Source organism: Podarcis erhardii (assembly GCF_964252035.2).
Source record: "Podarcis erhardii genome assembly, chromosome: 5".
NCBI classification, from domain to species: Eukaryota; Metazoa; Chordata; class Lepidosauria; order Squamata; family Lacertidae; genus Podarcis; species Podarcis erhardii.
The window spans coordinates 42,762,230-42,782,229 of NC_138509.1; the positions used below are offsets into that span (position 1 = coordinate 42,762,230).

At 41.4% G+C, this 20,000-nt stretch overlaps 2 long non-coding RNA genes across 4 annotated transcripts in view; one reads left to right on the plus strand and one right to left on the minus strand.

Moving 5' to 3' along the window:
* Positions 1 to 12,791: 12,791 nt before the first annotated feature.
* Positions 12,792 to 15,221, minus strand: LOC309342638. Of its 3 annotated transcripts, none has more exons than XR_014156944.1 (2): positions 14,928 to 15,221; positions 12,792 to 13,089 (listed from the first exon to the last, which is right to left on the minus strand). It is a non-coding gene; the product is annotated as an uncharacterized lncRNA (long non-coding RNA). The 3 variants fall into 3 exon arrangements; XR_014156945.1 differs by having other exon boundaries at positions 14,924 to 15,221; XR_014156946.1 differs by lacking the exon at positions 14,928 to 15,221 and adding an exon at positions 14,481 to 14,567.
* Positions 14,892 to 20,000, plus strand: part of LOC309342632 — a 7,992-nt gene continuing 2,883 nt past the window's right edge. The window contains exons 1-2 of the long non-coding RNA XR_014156938.1: positions 14,892 to 14,996; positions 17,144 to 17,234. This is a non-coding gene — a long non-coding RNA (uncharacterized lncRNA). The remainder of the gene's footprint in view (positions 14,997 to 17,143; positions 17,235 to 20,000) is intronic.

Here is a 20,000-nt window from a genome sequence, read left to right on the forward strand (position 1 = left end):
TTTCCCACCACCACCTATGAATCTTCCCTTCTCTGCTGGCTGCTCCCCAGGACTTTTCTTTGGCTAGAAAGGAAGTGTAAGTCATTGGTTGCATGGCAGAACTCATGCCAATACTTGGCTGGGTGGCTTGGCTAGCTAGACTGGAGTTCTAATGCCCAAGAATTAAAACGACTCCCCTCTGTAAATAAGGCTAGGGCTGCATCGACAGTCAATTGGAGCAATGTCTATCCAAAATTGTGCTCCAGATAACCTGGTGTTTTGTGGGGATTTTTTAAAAAAATAATCACACCTTCTTGTACATTTGATTCAGAAACAAGTGACTGCCAGAAACCAAAGAAATAAACCAAATATTTATTATGGCTGCCCAAAATTATCAGATTAGGCTGAAATCCTATACACTTACTTGGGAGTAAACCCCATGGAACTCAGTAGGACTTCCTTCTTTTTAGACAACATGCACAGGACTACACCATAAATTGATGGGAGAACAAAATCACACCTCAAAAATACTGTACAGTTTGGGTTTTGGATTTCTCAAAACAGTCATTTACCTGCATCAGCAAAGCCATCAAAGTGAGCTAGGAGATCATAGATCTCTCAGCTGCATCAAGTTCTACAGTCTTTGACTTTCTCAAATACACATTGGAAATCCTGTAGAAATCCTGCTATTGAGATCTGTGTGAAACCAATTTATACATAACACTGGTCACAGGAATCGACAATACCTACAAATGCGGGGGGGGGGGGTAGCCACAAGTTTCTTAGCGCTCAGTTTGTCCAAAGCCACTGGCCCATTTGATCTGAGCAGTGAGAGTTCCACAATTTCTGTGGCCTACAATAATACATAAAGGAATACTGTGGAAGCGATCAGCACAATCCAGTGAATGTCATTTGGCTTCTTCTCCCTTAGTGCTTTAGGCTTCTTGAAACATGGGAAACTGTCTTATTCAAGGCAAACTATTGGCTCATCTAGCATGTATTGTCCACACTGCCTGCATTGGCACTCCAATGTTTCAGGCAGCAGCCTAGTTGTAGCTGGAGAGTCCAGGGATTAAACCTTGGAGATTTTGCATGAAAAAGTGTGTGCTCTACCTTTGAGTTATGGACCTTCCCATCTAGCACACTGAAATGGCAACAAGGCCTTCTGGCTTATCCCTCACTTTCTGCATTTCAATTAAAGCTCATTTTCCTGGATGGAGAGGTGTGGGCATCCAGGAAGGATTCAGAGTGCTGCAGAAATGTTCAACGGGATGAAAAACAAACACACACCTCCCTTGGCCACCTTGCAACAATAAGGTAAGCTTAGCTTGGCACCCACAGAAATTCTAAAGAAATTCTAATGTGCCCTGGAAATGTGGCAGCAAAACAGAAGCCTTTTTCACATGGGAAGAAAACTTTTGAGAAATGGGAGGACAAGTTGTGGGACAGCCCTATTACAGGCCGCTAATAGCCTAGGAAGCACAAACTAAGAAACCTTGCTCCAAAAGTCAGTTTTAATGCAGAAGCACTCATGTGAATATTTCCTTTTTCTGTATTTTAAGTGCTCCCTTTTAGGTTTTGTGTTTGAGGTCCCATGGAGAACCAGCAAAAAATTGCTTTGTGATCCCATTTCACATGAAAAGCATACTAGCTTCAGAGTAATTTCACACTGAACCACAATAAATCCACACAGGTCCTCTTGAAAACAGAGGTGGAAAAGGCGGAGGAATTCTTAATGGTTCTTTGTCGTCCAAAGAAGGTAGACACCTAGGCCATGATTTTGCTTCCTCACAACTGGGAAGATATGGCACAGCCACAACCCTATTCCATGTTTTGGTACTGGTGTGCCTGAGACCTTCAGCTCATCTGTTGTGGCACATTCCTCATGAAGTACTTGTAGATATTTCACCTGCTTCTGCAGTGAAGTGCCAGTACAGAAGCCTTGGGAATAATGAGTTATTGAAAATGGCATGAGAAAGCCCTGCTGGACTGGAACAGTGGCCTATCCAATAGAGCTTCCTATTCCCCACAATGGGAAATCAGATGCCTATGGAAAGTCTCTCACTGTTGTTCCTCAGCAAAGGTATTCTGTCTCATTCTTGAAATAGTATAGGACCATCATGACCAGTCTCATCCTCTATGGATTTGTCTATAAGAAATGACATTTTCCCCTCAGTAGGAATGGGGAACTTGTGGAATCTAACCGTAATCAGCACAAGTCAGCCTGGACAAAGGTAATGGATAATAGGAGTTGTAGTCCATCAACATCTGGAGGACTACAGGTTTCCCATCCATTGGTGTGTCACTAGTTCCTTAAACTGACACAAAATATTAGGATAAATAAATAAGCATGTGATTATTAACATTTCATCTCTGCATTCCATACACATGGTTCAACTGCTTTTTCTTTACCACCGAGACGTGACAGGAGGAATGGTCCAAAGGCAAAAGTGGATTCAGATTGAATATTAAAAGGACAAATTGCCTAAATTTCAGATAGCCTGGGTTGCCTAGCAAAGCTGTGAAATGCTCTTCACTGAAAGTGTTCATTGGCTGACTAAACAATTTGCAAGATTGCTTTGGGGGCTTTGTGTCATCTGTGCTATGTGGGGTGGACTAGGTGGCCTTCAATAAACCTACCATAATAATCTATGAACCTTTTATTGATATTTTGCAGTTTATAATTTCTAATAAAACCTATATCAATGCTCTTAACAAAAAATCAATCTTGAAACCAAGAGAGAGTTTTGCTATAAATGAGAAATCAGAAATTATTCCGAGGCAGTCCTGCCTATGATGGATTTTTATTTTTGCACACACAAAACTATAATTTTCTTAAACAAATAAACACTCCTTGAGAGAAATAGAAATAATAGCTTTGGGTAAATGGCTGCTTATTGTTTCTAGTGCTTTATGCACAAGGATTCTGCAGGCATCCTGAACAGTTTGTGTGTAATATTCTGATTGGCTTAAAAAAAAAATCACATACATAGCAGTGCTAAATTCATAAAATGCCCTAATGGCACGCTAAGCATTTCCTAAACTTCCCTTACTTTAACTGCAGATGGTAAAAGGTTTCCTTTATTGTCCAGTCCCAGAGGATGGTGGGAAACCAACATTTCCATGAATGTAAATTCTAGCCTCTGCTAATTTTGATGACAGTGACTTCTCTTCTTTATGAGGTGCATAATGAGCTGGACCACAGTCTAGCCAAAAGCCATGACAAGCTCCAAGCATGCCCTGGTGGCCTCCCCTGCTTTCTGTACCCAAGGTTTAAATGCAGACTGCCTCCAGTCAGAGCACATGAAGAACCACACTCTGGAATAGACAAATGGCTCTTTTGTTTTACATTCTTTTTTTTAATTAGCCCCCTTTTTTAATGACCTAACTTAATATGTGTCAAAAGGTGCAAAACACAGCATGACTTCAGTTTTAAAAGGGAGCGTTTGCCTTTAATCTCACAAGTAAAGCAAGTACCCTCTTTAACTATCAGCAGCAGCAATTACATTGTGCTTTACACATTGTGGGTTTCGTGCCACCTCATCAGCTGATTAAATGGTCAGGAATTGAGACAGACACACACACACACACACACACACACACACACACACACACAGACACCTGTTTTGTGGTGTGTATAGAGCCAACACCATATGCTCTATATTCTTAGATTTGATGGCGTGTTCAACTCTATTGTCAGCACAAGGATGCAGTTCTGAGCATAGTTACCAGGAAATAATTCCCTTTGAATTAAGTAGCACTTGGTGCAGGTACTTTTTAATTTTAACTGGTTACATTTATAACTCGCCCTTCCTCCCAGGAGTTCAAGGTGCCTTACATAGTTCTCCCAACCCATATTATGCTCACAACTACCCTGTAAGGTAGTTTAAGCTGAGAAACAGTTACTCAACGAGTTTAAACTTGATCTACACTCAGTTATCGCCTGATACTCTAGCCTTTATCAATGATTTTGATTTACTAAATTTGTCTACATGTTGTCACATGAAAAGTTAGGAACAGCATGACAACAATGTGTGGTTTTGTTGTTGTTGTTTGTAACCAGCAGATAATTTGCAACTGAAATTACACATGGAGACTGCTGGCCGCTATATTGAAAGATAATGTCCACACACGGCGTATTGCAGTGCTTTGCTGTGCCCACGAGGAAGATGTGTGCAGAGTATACAAATGGATAAAAGACTCTAGGCTACATATTTATCTTATGCATGTCATTGGCCCCCTTGGAACCATATTAGAAAATAATAATGCATTGTGGGAAGGGCAGATGGATGTCTATACGTACAGTGACTATGATTATCTGCTGCATAATAATGGTTAGAAGCCCTACCTGACATTCTGTGTTTGGACAAACAATCCAGCAGGGATTTGTGTAGTTGGAGGGCTTTGAGAGCCACACCGGCAACCTGAGACCAAAGTGAGTTTATGCAAAGGCTGGGGATTCTTTTCAGGATTTGTAAAACAAATGCATTTCTGTGATGCTGATCATGGCCACCTGCTATGCAGGGTGTTAAATAGGCTATCTCATTTCCATATGTGCATATGTAACTTAAGTCCTGAGTTCTTCTAGGCTGTCCTTGAAAGGGCTGCCAAGCAATTGAAAGGCATATATTCTATCACAATAAGCTTATTTCCGCAAAATCATCATTCCCTGCCCCAGGAGCAAGACCATCAGGGAAAAAGAAATATGTGCAGAGCTGTATTAAATTCCAGAAAGCCCCTTATATTTACCAGAATGTAACTAAGCATCTTATATTATATTTATATGCATGTTTATGATACTGGAAAGTTCTCCCTATTTTATATTTGGTTTGCTTTGAAATTATGGCATAAAGGCTCATAACCTTGGCCCGAATGAGGCAATGTGTATGAGCTTCTCCACATGTCTCTTCCCAAAGTAGCAGCTCAGCATCCTGAACCTGCAATGCCCCAGCTATTTGAGTTCTGGGCTTCTCTTTAGAAGGCGCTGCCAATCCTGCCGAATTGTGCCAAATTATGTGTTGATTTTGTAATGCAGACTAATTTCCACCAGAGAGTAGGATGAGGCTCCCAAAATAGTTTTCACTTTTGACTAGGAAATGTATCAGCTGGGAACTGAAATCCTGCAGCCAAGAAAAAAAAAAAGCAGCCCAACAAAACCCGACCACCAAACATTGGAGACGTTCCCGTCTGAATTCAGAAACAAACCCTGTGACTCACCTCCCATCTCGCCTTGTAACTAATGGCAGGCCTTAGATCCAGAGGTGAAAAGCCAGCAGACTAATTCATTGAGTCACAGGGCCTCTTTAAAATATTGATTGGTTCCTGCAGTTAAGCAAGAGAAATTTGTCGAAATACTGGATTTCATCTCTACGGGAGCCTATCCCTCATACAGTAACAAACACAGACACTTCTTAATAGGATCAAGGCTCTGGGCATGAATGCACACACACACATGTCTGTGTAGTACTAATAAAATAACAAAGTAGGCTTACTTCTGAACATTACTCTGCATGCCCAGAAACAACAACAGGCCGCCATACCACAAACAAAAGGACGATGACATTTCAGAACACAAAGTAGAAAATATGAAGCAAGGTTGCTGAATGAAAAACCCGAAAATTAATGAAGAGAATTTGCTCAGCTCTGGAAAGACCTCCTTGAGAGAACCAAGGAGAAATAGTTTTAGAAGGCTGTTGGGAAATCAGAAGGGATTTGGATGATACCTGCCCACCTTTCTTTGTTCACGACAACTGTTTATATCCTTTCAGGATACAAATTCTTCCAAGGTAGCTCAGAAGCAACATATAGTGACATGGTCGGTCATGACGTAGTCATGACATAGTCACTGGATGTTTCCCACAGGGCAGCTGGGGGTAGAAGTAGCTATTTAGTGAACCATCATTCTGATTTGTTTGAGGAGAGACTAGCTGACACTGTGTGACTTCAAGCAAATGTTATACCACATTTTCCAGTGCATTTTCCCATTTCTGTGTTATTGCATACATTCCAACATGTATGCTGGAATTGGAACACACAACCTCCCATCCATACTTCTATGGGAGTCACGTGACCCGTTTGACATCGCAGCACAAAATGGTGCACTATTACAGCACCCAAAATGGCCACCATGCTCTCACGGGGGGGATGGGATATCCCAGTTTTTCAAGGAAACCTGCAAGGTATGACTCTGGTGTAAATTCCACCAACTTAAGTTCCGCCAGCTAAGCCAAGATGAAACAATTACAAGGTACAGTACAAGATCTGCCTTTCTAAGATTGCTCATCCCCCCAAATCTTGAATTTGGACCACACTGTAAGTCACTGCTCAGGAATCTGGAATTAAACTTTCAGATTCTCTCTCTTTCAAATATGAGATATTGCATGAACGCGGTCAACAAGGGACTGATACAATTAAAGAAAAAGTTACGAATTACTTTTCCCCTAGGGAGATTTTAAAGAAAATACCGGACAACCATTTGCTAAATGGAGATCCTCTACAGCCCAGGAGACAGAATGTTGGATTTGCCTCTGGAAGATCTAGGGTTTTCTTTTTAAAAAAACAACCGACCTCACTGTGTGGGTATATCACTATTCAAAAGTTCTACATTCTGATAGTAGGGGTTATAGCTGTAGCTCAGTTGCCAAGCACATGCTCTGCGTATATAAGGTCAGCCAGGTTCAAGTCCATGACATCTCCAATTAGAGCATCTCTCAGGTAGCAGAGCTAGGAAAGACATCTGTCTGAGACTGCAGAGCTGCTGTCAGTCATGGCAGAGAAAGTACTGAGTTACACAGGCCTTTCATCTGATTCAGGTATGTGTGGTGTGTGTCTACACACACACACACACACACACACACACACACTTTTAGATATATGGCATTCTAGTCAGGGCAGGTATATAAGGTCCTTTCCATAATTTGTTTTTTGGGGTTTTTGGTCACTTTTTACAGTTACATATTTTAGGAGCCCATCAGATCTGCATGATGTTCAGCTTCAAAATATATTTAAAAATAAACTATGGCATGTAAATGAGCAGCTTGTGTGTTTTTAAAATCACTTCCCCCCCTCTAAAACCAAATATTCCAAAATTTAGTGGGCCTGAGTCATTAAGCAGAGAAGTATACTACAATAATAAAATTATCAAGCAAGCTTTTGACAAGCAGTCATGTGCTTGTAAATGAAATTTATTTAGGTGCCACTCAAAACATTGTAATTAAGAGGTACAGAATGTATTACCAGATGGTTCCTGTTCAGTATCTATTTCCTTTGGAGAACAAGGTGATTAGGAGTAAGCACTAACTTGTAATTGAGCACTAAAATACCCTAAGGGCCTGATCCAGGTCCCATTTTAAGCTACCATGGCAAGTGACCTAAATAAGAAAAAGTATTTCCTTTCAAACTACAGGAAACATTTGGATAAATGGGAATGCTGTTTATACTGTATGTGCTGTATTTATACCTTTTGCTTCTGTCAACTCTATCAACTCTGGATTTCCAGCAGAAAAATAAAAAAAAAAATCGAGATGACTTCACTTCCACCTCTTTTGTATGAACCACATGAAACAAAATAGTTGGCTTCCCCAAAAACAACAGTGATGGCATAAATAATGTTTCGGATGTTTAAGACATTTAGGGCAGGAACAACCTGCATCAGAGGAGTAAGTTGCAAATGCACTGTAACGGAAGCCTGCTTAAAATTAAGAAGATTGCTGAGCGTTCTTGAAAGTAACTTCTGGTGAAAAGTAAGTTTAGGAACATCAAATATGGAATGGCTCATTCTGTGATGGTGATGTTATAAATCGGGATAGAACAGATCTGGGGTTCAAATGTGGCCTTCCACAGCTTGTGTTTCTCCCCATCCATCCCTGCTCCACACTCTCCTGAAGTGTCACTGAGAATGTGAGAATGTCTCTTGCTCTAACCTGAGTGGGGCTTTGAGAGCGGTGTGGGTATTTAGGAATCTTTGAATAACCTTGCAGCCTATTCTACAAAAGGTAAGTGTCACATCACTTGCTCTCTTCACTTTGGCCCCGACCCCCTTTGATTCTGGCTATATTCACCATGGGCATGTGTTTCCTGGAAGGTTGCTGTGGCGTTCATACAGAGCCCCCGGTCGTTTCACGGACTATTGACCTGTACACCACTACTTTATTTTTCCGCTGACACCAATTTTGTGGTAAAAACCCAGGGTTCCCCAGTGAAGTATTGAGTCTCAGTCAGGTAGAGTTAACAATGAAGATTAAAGTTTATTTCAAACACAAACAAGTTTTAAAATATATTCGAAATGTTGTCACTCTATTTCCTCTCAGTCTTGCCCCTGTCTCTAACTCACTCTGACTCCTCTATCTCCCCCCACAAAAGAAGCAACCGAACTAACTGTCAAAACCTCTGGGCTCCACATCCAGGCTTTCTTATCGGTCAACCTAGTAACCCTTTCTCTCCCCCAATACAAACGTATCCCCAAAGAATGGGCAAACGCCACAGTTGCCTTAGAAACAATGCATCCCTCAGGCTGAAAACACTTCCACACCTTTGGTTTAAACCCTTGGTCTTCTCGAAGCTGAGGACAGCATGAAGCCTGAGACAAAAAGTAAGCTGATGAAAACTGTGGATAATTTATTGATTTAAAATATGTATGTCCTGCGTTTCCTTATACAGTGGTACCTCGGGTTACAGGCGCTTCAGGTTAGAGACGCTGCAGGTTACAGACTCTGCTAACCCAGAAATAGTACCTCGGGTTAAGAACTTTGCTCGGGTTAAGAACTTTGCTCTTAACCTCGGGTTAAGAACTTAAACTGGTAAGAACTATCAAAGTATGGTTCATTTCAGAAAGGTAAGTAAAAACTTTTGCTCATTTTGCTGCATTTGGGGCAATAGTTTTTAAGTTCTTCATTATTTTCTTGTGGTTGTTTAAATAAGTGTTGTGGTTATTGATATATAATATTGTATTTATTGACTGGACAGATCAGCTATTTATGAAATATTGTTTACTAAATATTTGTGATATAGGTGTTGTGGTTATAGATTTGGGCTTCTAAATGGTGTTTCTGTGTGCTCTGGCACTTGTTCCCATGTTCTGTGCATCAGAAGCTGTTTAGTCATGCTGGCCATATGACGCAGAAAGCTGTCTGTGGACAAACGCCAGCTCCCTCAGCCTGAATCAAGATGAGCACCCATAGTCGAATTCAACTGGGGGTCCTTTACCTTTTTACCCTGTGGTTATAGATTTGGGCTTCTAATTTAGAAAATGTAAAGATGGAGGCTTGCAAAAGGTGAAATAGGCAGACATTGTTTTGTTAGACCATTAGAACATGGGGCCATCCAGCAAACTTGATTGGCAGCAGTAGGTTTGTTAGAAATAAAAGGAAGTACTTTGTCAAGGTAATACATAATTAACTTGGGGGATTCATTGCCAAAGGATGTGGGGATGACCACTAGCATAAATTTAAGAGGACACGGCGGACTGTAAACTCACCACACACCTTTGACACGTCAGTAGGAGCAAATAGAATGCCACCGCTCTATAAAATATTGCTCCACAGTGACTTTGCCACATCAGCCACCACCTTTCCGCACATCAGAACCCACCCCCCCTCCAAGAAAGTAGAAAACAGGTTTTCACATGTCCACTATGGATCAAAACCTCTTCAGTGTATTTACGGTCTGATAAAATACTAATGAGCAACTATTTGTCAGCCGATATGGTTGCTTTATTTTTACTTCAGTGTGGCTACAAAGCCTAGTACTTGTCTTTTATCAGGCACATCTGCATTTAAATAGTTAAAAGGCAGTAGTCAGCAAGAAAACCATTGTTTTGCCTTAAATGCAAGACAGAGGTCTGGATAGCTCAGTGATTTAGGTAAAAGATCTTTCAGATATATGAATGCATCTCTACAAGCCAAAAAGTGAATATCCCTCCTTTTTTTCTATTATTGCACAAACTCTGCTATTATGAAGCTTTATGATGCCACAAATATTTTTCATTCCGGTTATTTTTAAAGGATTCACAAGAGTTGGACCTTTGAAAGTGAGATTAAATAATTTAAAGACCACAAATAAAGGGAGAAAAGATTGTTGTTCATGGGGGGGGGGGGTGAGTTGTTATATGCTTCCCGTATTTTCTGGAAAAGACTGGCATTAGTGCTCAGAGGCAGACAGCTTTGTAGAGGAAGTCACTACAAGTGACTTCATGAGCAATATATATTGATCTGGGTTGCATACTGTACTTTGAAAAGTTTGCTCAAAGATGAGGAAGACAAAAGAAGCCATCCAGATGCAGCCTTATTGAATTTGCTGGCTTCCAATCAAGCGTCTAAAGGAGGAAGTTCGTTTTCTAATGTGCAAGATTGCATTCCTGTAACTTCTCAACACACAAGTTCCATTGCACAGGACACATTAAAATGAACCAGAGATGCATGCCATGCAGCAAAACTAATTCATTTCTTTAAGAATTGTATTTCTTCCCCTCAGGGAGGCCAAGTTATGTCATGGTTTTCTCATCTCCCACAACAATCCTGTGAGGTAAGTTAGGCTCAGAAATGGTGACAATCACCCAGTGAGCTTTGTGGCTTAGTGGGGATTTGAATCTGGATCTCCCCAACCCTAGCACTAACCCCAGTAGGAGTCTCCAGCCTTGAAAGCCCTCTGTATGCATTGGGGGGGGGATTCCCTGACATGTTCTAATTAATCTAAGAAATAAGTGTATTGGGAGTGCAGCTTGCCACCACACTACATGTGTACATTCTCCCAAAATTGACACCTGTCAAGTGTAAACGTATCCTCAGATTAAATACACAGGAGTAATTCAAGGGGTGCACTTCCTTCTCACTTACTGCCCCTGCTTAAGTTTGTGACACCTGCCAAAAGGCTGGTGCTTGTCCCCTCCGGCATAGTATCTGTGACTTTTAAGCACTGTCTGGCAGGCTGATGTTCTACTGGTATAGCTTTTGTGGTTACAAAGAGAGATTTATGGGAAATTACTTCACCATGTGTGTTTCTGCTTCTCATATATAGTGTTAAAAATCTCCATCTAGGACTGCACCAAAAACACAATTCTTTGCAAGATTCGTAAAAGAAAAGTTTTCCCTGAAGAAGGCTCTCACATATTCGAACATGACTGGGGAACTACTGGCTCTCCAGATGTTTCCGGAATACAATTCTCATCTGTATGGCCAGGAATAACGGCAACTGTAGTTCAGAAATGTATGGAAGGCCAAATTTTTATAAACGAATTGCTGGCATCAGTTCAGGTTCACTACCACCTCTCTTTTCTCTACTCTTTCAGCTTCTGCTGAATTTTGGTTCTGATTTTTGTTTTCATTTCATCCAGCAGTTAAAAGTACAACAGCCTTGCTAGGGCAAGGTGGCAACCCTACGAAAACCCTTTGGATCGCGGGCAACATTTTTCCAATCAGAAGTGGAAGAGGAACATTGAGTAAATCCATGAGAGGCTTCTTCATGGAGCCTCAAGCTGAGCTGTTTCAAATTAAGCTTAAATTGAACTGTGCCATTTCCCACATAGGAGTACTGGGCAGGTTTTCTGTCCCTGAGGTGGTTGGCAACTCTGTTGAGAGATAACACACTTCAGATTTCCTCCCTTTCTTTTTGCCTGCTTTGTGGCTGATGCCACAATTGTAGGTCTCCTTAGTGGTTTCTGAAGTTTAAATAAGCTGTATTTGTGACAGTGGGAAACAATTAGGCCCAGCTTTGCAGTCTGAATGAGGGAAAAAATGGCCAGATTGATCTCCTAGGACCAAAGCAATGAATTTCAGGCTCTCACTGATACCATGTTGATGAGCGGAGAGTATTGAGGATGTTTTGCAAACAAAAATAGCTATTTTGAATGCTGCCGTACCCTATCTCCATTCCATCACCGCAACCAAAGCTGTGCTGCAAAATTTAATCCCTCCCTGACATTGCAAATCGAAATCTTAATCTAGAAGTGAAAACACATATATACCCCTTCCTGAAATATTCATCAAGCAGCCTAGCTAGGCCTCAATTAACATCACTTAATTGAATCATCCAAAACTTGGTCTTTTTGGCACAGTGTTTAGTGCTCTGTATTCAATGGAAATAAGAGCAAAAAATGAGATGTGCAAGTTGCTTGTGGTTTTGATTATTTTAAGCAATGAATTGGGTCAATCAGAAGTATCATTTCTCATTCTCTGCATGTCATTCACTTTGCACTGATATGAAGTGTAGCACTTTTCTGAAAATTCATCCTTTTCACCTTTTTTTAAAAAAAAAACACCAAGGACATTTCAATTAGTTGTCCTCATTCCATCAAACTAAATTTAGTCCAGACATGTCAGTCTCTGACTTTTAAACTTCCCTGTTTTTATACAATCTTCAACATCATTTAATAGTACTTTTTAATTTTTAAGAAAAAAGTTAGCTCTCACAGGAATTCTATACTAAAGTATTAGATAGAACAATTTAAATATTTAATAATTAATATTTCCATCATTACACTGTGGTGGCTTCTTTGAAGTAGCCAACAATTAAATTTTTTAAACTGGGATGGATCGATATCTGGTTAATTTGTTTTTTGTTTTTTTCATGTAAATCAAACCAGTATTATCCATTTGGGAAGCATTTGGGAGTTCAAATAACCCTTTATCATACCAGAGAGCATTTATAATTCACTGAATCTAATAAAGTGAGTACATTTCTGACACTTCTCCCCGTCAAAACAGGAAGCCTGAGATTAGATGCCCCCCATATCAAATAAGATCACTAGCATTTAAAAAATACTTTTTAAGTAGTGCAAACTTTAATTTCGCATCAAATGAGCCTCTTCACGTGGTGAATAATTTTCTTCCCTCTGACACATTTTAATGGCAATAATTTTGTAAATTGTCAATACATAATCATATCAGCACATGCCTGCTTTACAAATGGCACCTCCAGAGCGCACTAATTAAACAGCCTGCCTCACACCGTATCATCTTAGTAAACAAATGTAGGGAAATTCTCCCCCAACGCACCCCGCTCCTTCCAAAAACCACTGTGAGGACTCTCTCTCTCTCTCTCTTTCACTCCTGGAAATCCGTTTGTTAAGCTTCTGTTTCATTTGCCTGCCTTTCAGTTTAAAGCGAGCCGCAGCCACTGCGAACACAATAATGAAAGAGGTCATGGAGCACCAGTTGTGCATGAAAGATGCGAAAATTTACTGCAAATGAGACAAGAGCAGTAAATTCATTTTTATTCAAATTACTGTCATCATACATTACCACTTCTCCTGTAAACATTGTGCTTCAGACAGTGTGACAGCATATTATTATTTGTGAGATTATACTATTATTAAGCTATTAACATGTCACCTCCTGCTTGAAACAATGACTCAGCTTGCTACTGCATAATAGGACAAGTTAGGAAGACAAGCTGAGGTGACTGAAAGGTTAGCAGTAAGAAGGCAGGCTGGGCTTAGAATGACAGCTGGCACTTAAAGGCCAACATTTATTCAAAAGAATCCACATAACTATTTGTTGTTGTAGTTGTTGCTGCTGCTGATATTAAATGCACACACCCAATTTGTTTCCACCAACCGGTCCTTTAATTCTCTTTCTCAGAGCCTTATTACACTAATTCTCTAACCATCAATTATTTCGGGGGCGGGCGGGGGGGGGGGGAGAGAAAACATTTCTTCAAAGGCAGAGCCAACCAGGAAACAAATACAGAGACAATGAGCCTAAGAGAGGAAGAGAGGAAGAAAACCCAACCCCAGTCCAATAACCGTTCTTTCATTCACAACATATGGCTACCTAATTGTGAACTTAATAAAGAGAAGTTCAGCTTTGACCGCTCGGATGCTAGAAATGAGAGATCAACAGGGCTCGTACCATGCTATTACATGGCCTCTCCTACTTTTGACAGAAAAGCTGTAAGTTGTCCTATAGGTATTATCGCTAGATTCCCCAGGAGGTTGCTAATGATTAAAATTTTATGGTTTATAGGCTTCAAAGGCATTTACTGTAGCATTGCCATCCAAAGTTACTGTGGCATGCAGATCACAATGCATCATATGCTCTAATTTTACCTTGTGTAAGTGCTTGTGACAAATCCCCCCACGATAGCCCTCCTACTTAGTATTCTTTTAAAAACTTCATTTGCTTCAAGGAAATATATGCCTCTCGTCTAAGAATATGTACGGGGAGGGGGGAGTGGAGGCCTGGGGTCCAGAAAATGCTTGTGGCTTAATTTTGACCCTGGATTCCAAAATATTAAAGCTCAAAAAGTACTGAATGCTCATCAGCTGCCACTGGGTTTAAACAAACAAATAAATAAACATTCTAGGCAATTTTTTTCTGGGAGGAAAAACATAGAACTAGAAAACTACCTTATCCAATTCAACATATGGAATGCTCTGCCACAAGGTGTGTTGATAGCTCCTGGTTTGGACAACTGAATGGGGATTGTAAAATTTCATAAATCCAGAGGGTGTGCTCAATAGCTGTATGCCATGGTTACTAAATTAATTTATTTCATTTATAACCCACCTTTCTTCCAAGGAACCCAGGGCAGCATATGTGGTTCTTTACCCTTCAGTGTTTATCTTCACAACAACCCTACAAGGTAGACTAGGCACAGAGGAAGGAGATTGGCCCAAGGTCATCAAATGAGCTTCATGGCTAAGCAAGGAGCTGAGCATGCATCTCTCCAGTCCAAGCCCAAGAGATGGCTAACCTTTCTTCTTCTTTTTTCGCCCAAGGGTCACTTTCACCCTTGACCAACCCTCTGGGGCTGAACTGGCCTATGACATTTTGCTGCCAGAGGCAAAAGGTAAGATAGTGCTTCCCCTGTCCATGATCAGATGATCAGAAGGTGACTAGACTGAGGGCTGACTCAATCGTCAACACTGGCAACAGGATAACAGCATCTTTCAGCACACATGAGGGCTGCTAGCTAGTTCAGGGTATGCAGCACGGGCCACCTGGTGTACCTACTTCTGCCCTCCAACGGAGAACAGCCAAGGAGAAGATATTGCTTCCATCCCTCATCAACTGCCACCTGAGGTAGTTGGCTTACTCTGTCCAATGGCCGCACCAGCCCTGCTCTGGGGACTGTCTCTTACACAGAGGCAAACATAAACACAACTCCATGAAGTTCAGTTGAGGAGAGGTGTGTATATTATCACCCTCTCTCTACTTGTGAAATGATCTATCTGACAACCAGAAAGGGGGCAGTTTGAATCCTCATCAGGTTTTACCCCAGCACTGTATCTGCTTCCAGGGTGGGGAACCTCTGGCCTGGAGTGGGGAGCAGATGTTTATCACTTAAAGATTCCAATTGTTCCTCCATCGCCACATGCGGCAGCTAGGTGTTGCTTGTGGGCCAAATTGAGACCTCTGCTGGGTCAAATTTGGCTTAGAGGCTAGGAGTTCCTTGCTCTGGTCTGTTTAATTTCTCTTTCTCTCTCTCTCTTTGCTACTGTCGCCACCAAAATCAGTGGAGTTGGGAGGGCAAAACATTTGCTTTGAGGGCTGGATTAAGACTCTAAGCAGGGTTAGCCATCCCTGCTGTAACCACTACATGACACTGAAACCTGCATGTTAAACAACAGGATACCTCTTGGGAATAAACCAGGCCTGGAGAAAGCAGCCACATTTGCATCTTGCTTGTGCAGTTCCTGGAGGTGACTAGCTCACTACTGTTGGAAAACAGGGTGACTGAATAAATGGATCTGGGCCTGATCCCACAAAATTCTTCTTACATGCTTAGAAAACATTATTCCAAGCTCACCCTTGGAGCCTTTCTCTTACTGCCAGTGAACCAAAGCTTTATTAGCAAAATATTTTTTCATGTTCGTAAGCTAAATAATTTCAGCCACCTCATTAATACATAGGAGCCTACAGACTGCTTTGCTTGTTACCCCACATTTAAAAGGCAGGCCCTAACCTTGCCTTTGTTCTGCAGCCACACTGCTGTGTTTTCACTTGGATTTTTGGCATAGGTCTGAAAGAAATGATAATAAGATAGAAATGGTTTTATCCAGATGTGGTTTTACATTTATAAGGTTCATTTACAGTGTAATCCTAAACAGATTCCCCTCAGAAGCAAATCCCAGAAGATTCAATGACACTTCCTAGTAAAATGTGGTTAGGATTGCAATCTATGGGGCTTACACAGGATATAGGATCACAGTCTAAATTATTCTTTTTGCTGTCTTTAAGAGTTCCACTGAAGCCTGGCTACTTGTTCATGTATTGCTGCCTCTGAGTGTGCGAACACTTTGATTTCCCTTGCTCTTTAAACACCATCTCTTTTATTAAGTTTAAACATGTTTATGTAAATAGCTTTCTACCCTTCTTGCTTAGCAGGTGTCTTGTGGGGGGAAATCATTGTGTAAAATCAAGTAAATACTAAGGGTTTCAATAGCTTTTCTCAAAATTAGTTTGGAAAGTGCCTTGTGAGGTAGAACAAACAGAGAGACATCAGTGTGTTATTAATGATACCTTTTTAAGCTTGCAAAGGAATAAAAAAGAAAAGAAAAGACAGTCAAACAAGGTTCTAACACCTCAAAGGCTCTCTTCTTTATATGTTGGATACAATGAAAGCTACAATCCTTAACTACACTTCTTAGGCTCTGTGCTTAGAAGTGTCATTTTAAGCAATATTCTGGGCTTGAAGAATACATCTTTGATGTCTTGAAAGCTTGGATAATATGTACTATTTTGTTATCTTTGTCCTTAAACAGCTAAGTAGCTCAGAAATATGCAAATGTGAATAGCCAACAGGTCCCTATTTAAACCTTTTGCAAAATTATAAACACAATTCTGAAGATGCTGGTGGTACCTACATATGAAAGGAATTTCTGTGAGCCCTGATTGGAGATTTCCCTTCTCTCTCTTGTTTCATTATTTCTTTCATCTGTCTTTATTTAGTACAGAATAACAGACACCCATTACAGAAGGACTACATTACTTCTGGGAACTGACCCTCCTTGTAATTGACTCCCTCTGAAGACTGGAGATACTTCAAAATAGAGCCTAGTGATATATCTGTCCTTTCCTATGTTTCCACAGCTCATCCTGTCTCCAAACGGCATAGCTCCGGTTTCAGTGATACATCCCAGCTGCTAAAAATGCTGTGGCTCTCTGCCATTGTCAAACAACTCAGTCTAATCTCTCTCTTTATCGCTCATTTCCCCTTATTTATACAGGTGCCTGAAATGCATGGGGGCTGAGAAGGATTAAGAATATTACATAATTTGTGACTGTCATTGGCTCTTGAAAACCTGAGCAGAGAACAAGGTATGGTCCGAAGGTTTGTGAGGCCACCACCTGGCAGGTCTGCGTTGGGTCAGTGACTGGGTGGGTGCCTGACTGGGGAACGCCTTGGGATCCATGACAAAAGAAAGGCAGGATATAAATGTAAGAAAATATTTCTAATCCATTCAGTCCATTCAGCTTTGTCATAATAATCAGTCAGCCTCTGACTCCCTTTCAGAACAATATTCATATCCAGAGGCTTCCCAGGAGTTGCTAGCATGTCTGAAGGAAATCCCCACAGAGGCCATAAACTTGTATTTCTTGCTACCCTCCATGCAGCTTGTGACTGTTTTGTCAGGATGGTCCAAGAAATCCCTGTAGCAGCAATAATACAGCCTCCCTTTCGCTTTTCCACAAGGCTGTCCCACGCAAACTGCAGACTTCACAAGAGCTCCCCAAAGTCAAGTGTAAACTACTTTCATCCTAAGCATGTTTACTTAGAAATGTGAACAACTGAGTTCAGTGGCACTTACTTCCCAGCCATTGTTGCTTAAGGGTAATAGCCTAACTGGCAATCCTGGTGCTCATGATGGGTGTTTTTCCCTGCCTGTTTTGCATCAGTAACACACATTGCACCAAAGCCCATCAATGCAGTTTTGAGGACTTGAAATTCTCCCGGACCTTTTGTTATTTCTGTAAGGATGGGTAGCAGCAATTACAGTGGTACCTCAGGTTAAGAACTTAATTCGTTCCGGGGGTTTGTTCTTAACCTGAAACTGTCCTTAACCTGAAGCACTACTTTAGCTAATGGGGCCTCCTGCTGCTGCCGCACCGCCGGAGCACGATTTCTGTTCTCATCCTGAAGCAAAGTTCTTAACCCGAGGTACGATTTCTGGGTTAGCGGAGTCAGTAACCTGAAGCGTATGTAACTTGAAGCATATGTAACCTGAGGTACCACTGTACTGGCTGTGCATTTCATCAACTGCACCTGCTCCAAAAGTCCGAACCCTTTTCAGAATAGAGGTGTCTTCATGATCCTTATCTTCGACAATACTTTTCATGGCACTGCCCTTGACGTTGACTGGATAGGGTGGCATTTTACCCCGCAGTAGACATATTGAAATTAATGGACATAATTTAGCCATATTCATTAATTTGGGTGGGTCTGCTCTGAGTAAAAGTTAGTTCGCTGCCACCCATAATGTTGCAGCATTCCTCCTGATGACTACAGTGTAGACAAGTGAGGACATACCCAACATTTTCTTCAGCAACCAGACTGGCTGCTTGTGCCTTTCCAGGTCCAGTTCAAAATGCTCGTTTGATATCTTCATGGCCTGGAACAAACATGCCTTGGAGACCACCTCTCCATGTAAGCCCCTACTCTACCAATCGTGCTGTTTATCACCATTACACACAAGTAAAGTCATCAACATCTGGGTAGGACTGGCTCTACCATTATACAGAGTGAGACAACCATCTGAGGCAGTAGATGCACAGGGCCAGCATAGCAGCTGGTTATTCTTCCTCAGACCTTCAGCCATTCCCCTCTGTTGCAGCATGACCTCTCCTGGGCCCTCGAAACTGACATGGTGCCTCAGGTGTAATGAAGCTTGCTGCCCCATCATCTGTGTTGAAGTACGATGCAGCTGTCAGTCCAATCAGCTTCTGTACATGGAATGGGAAGAGAGCACTATAATTTGCTCCAGGCCACAAAATGTCTTGGGCCAGCCCTGCAGAGCTTGCACTACAATTGCTTGTTGTTCTTCTACTTTCCTGTTTTCTGTTTTGTTGTATTGTATGTAAACTGTCTTGAACCCAGGAAAGGTTAATCACCTCCTCCTCTCAAGCTAACTCTCTTTGGTGCGCACACCCCATATCCACATTAGCATTATGAGGCCTGCATGACACCAGGAATTCCCTGCTCAAATCATAATTTCAGTTCTGCTCTACCTAAGTAGCTCAAGGGATGCTGCAAGGCTTGGGAAATCAAAACAGATGGAAGGAAGCATTTCCAGTTAGATTATTATTATTATTGTGCTGGAATAGTCCTGAAGAAATCTTGCAGCACCTTTTAACAGTTAAAAATCCCATGTCAAATAGCCAGGTACCTCATTAGACCAGCCAGTCAACATGGCAGTCAGTAGTGCACCAAGCCCAAGGGGTAAGCATTTTGCACTGACCGGTCCATTTCCTGATCATGTAAAGGAGCATGCAAAATATTGAGCGAGGGCCATCTCAGCTTCCCAGAGCAACTGCCCACATATCCTGGAAGAGGATTGCCTCACATTTTGACAGTGTTTGGCAGTGTTTGCGTAGCAACTTCTCTCAGTCACCTCCAAGACTAAATCAAAAGTGCTAGGTAGAGGTATTTGAGCCAAAGAAATTACAGCTAGCACCTGGATATAGTGTTATGCAGTAACTTTTGGTATTTTCAGACTATCCCTAACCATAACAAGGGCCGATATGTCCCAAGGGCCTTGTAGGGGTCAGACATACTGATTCAGTGCAATCAACCATTGCAAAACCCAGGCTGGACCTAGACACATCAAAAAAGTGTTTCAGGAAAATGCATTCTAACCTTCATAGTGCAAAATCACGTTGGCAAAAGATGGGACTCCACAGTGCCATCTGTTGTCACAGTGTTATAACGCATATAAAATGCATTTTCTTTAATAATGTAGCTGAATCCCCAGTCTAGACATGCCCTTATGTAGTAAAGCATGCTTCCTCAACCTCGGCCCTCTGGATGTTTTTTGCCTACAACTCCCATGATCCCTAGCTAGCAGGACCAGTGGTCAGGGATGATGG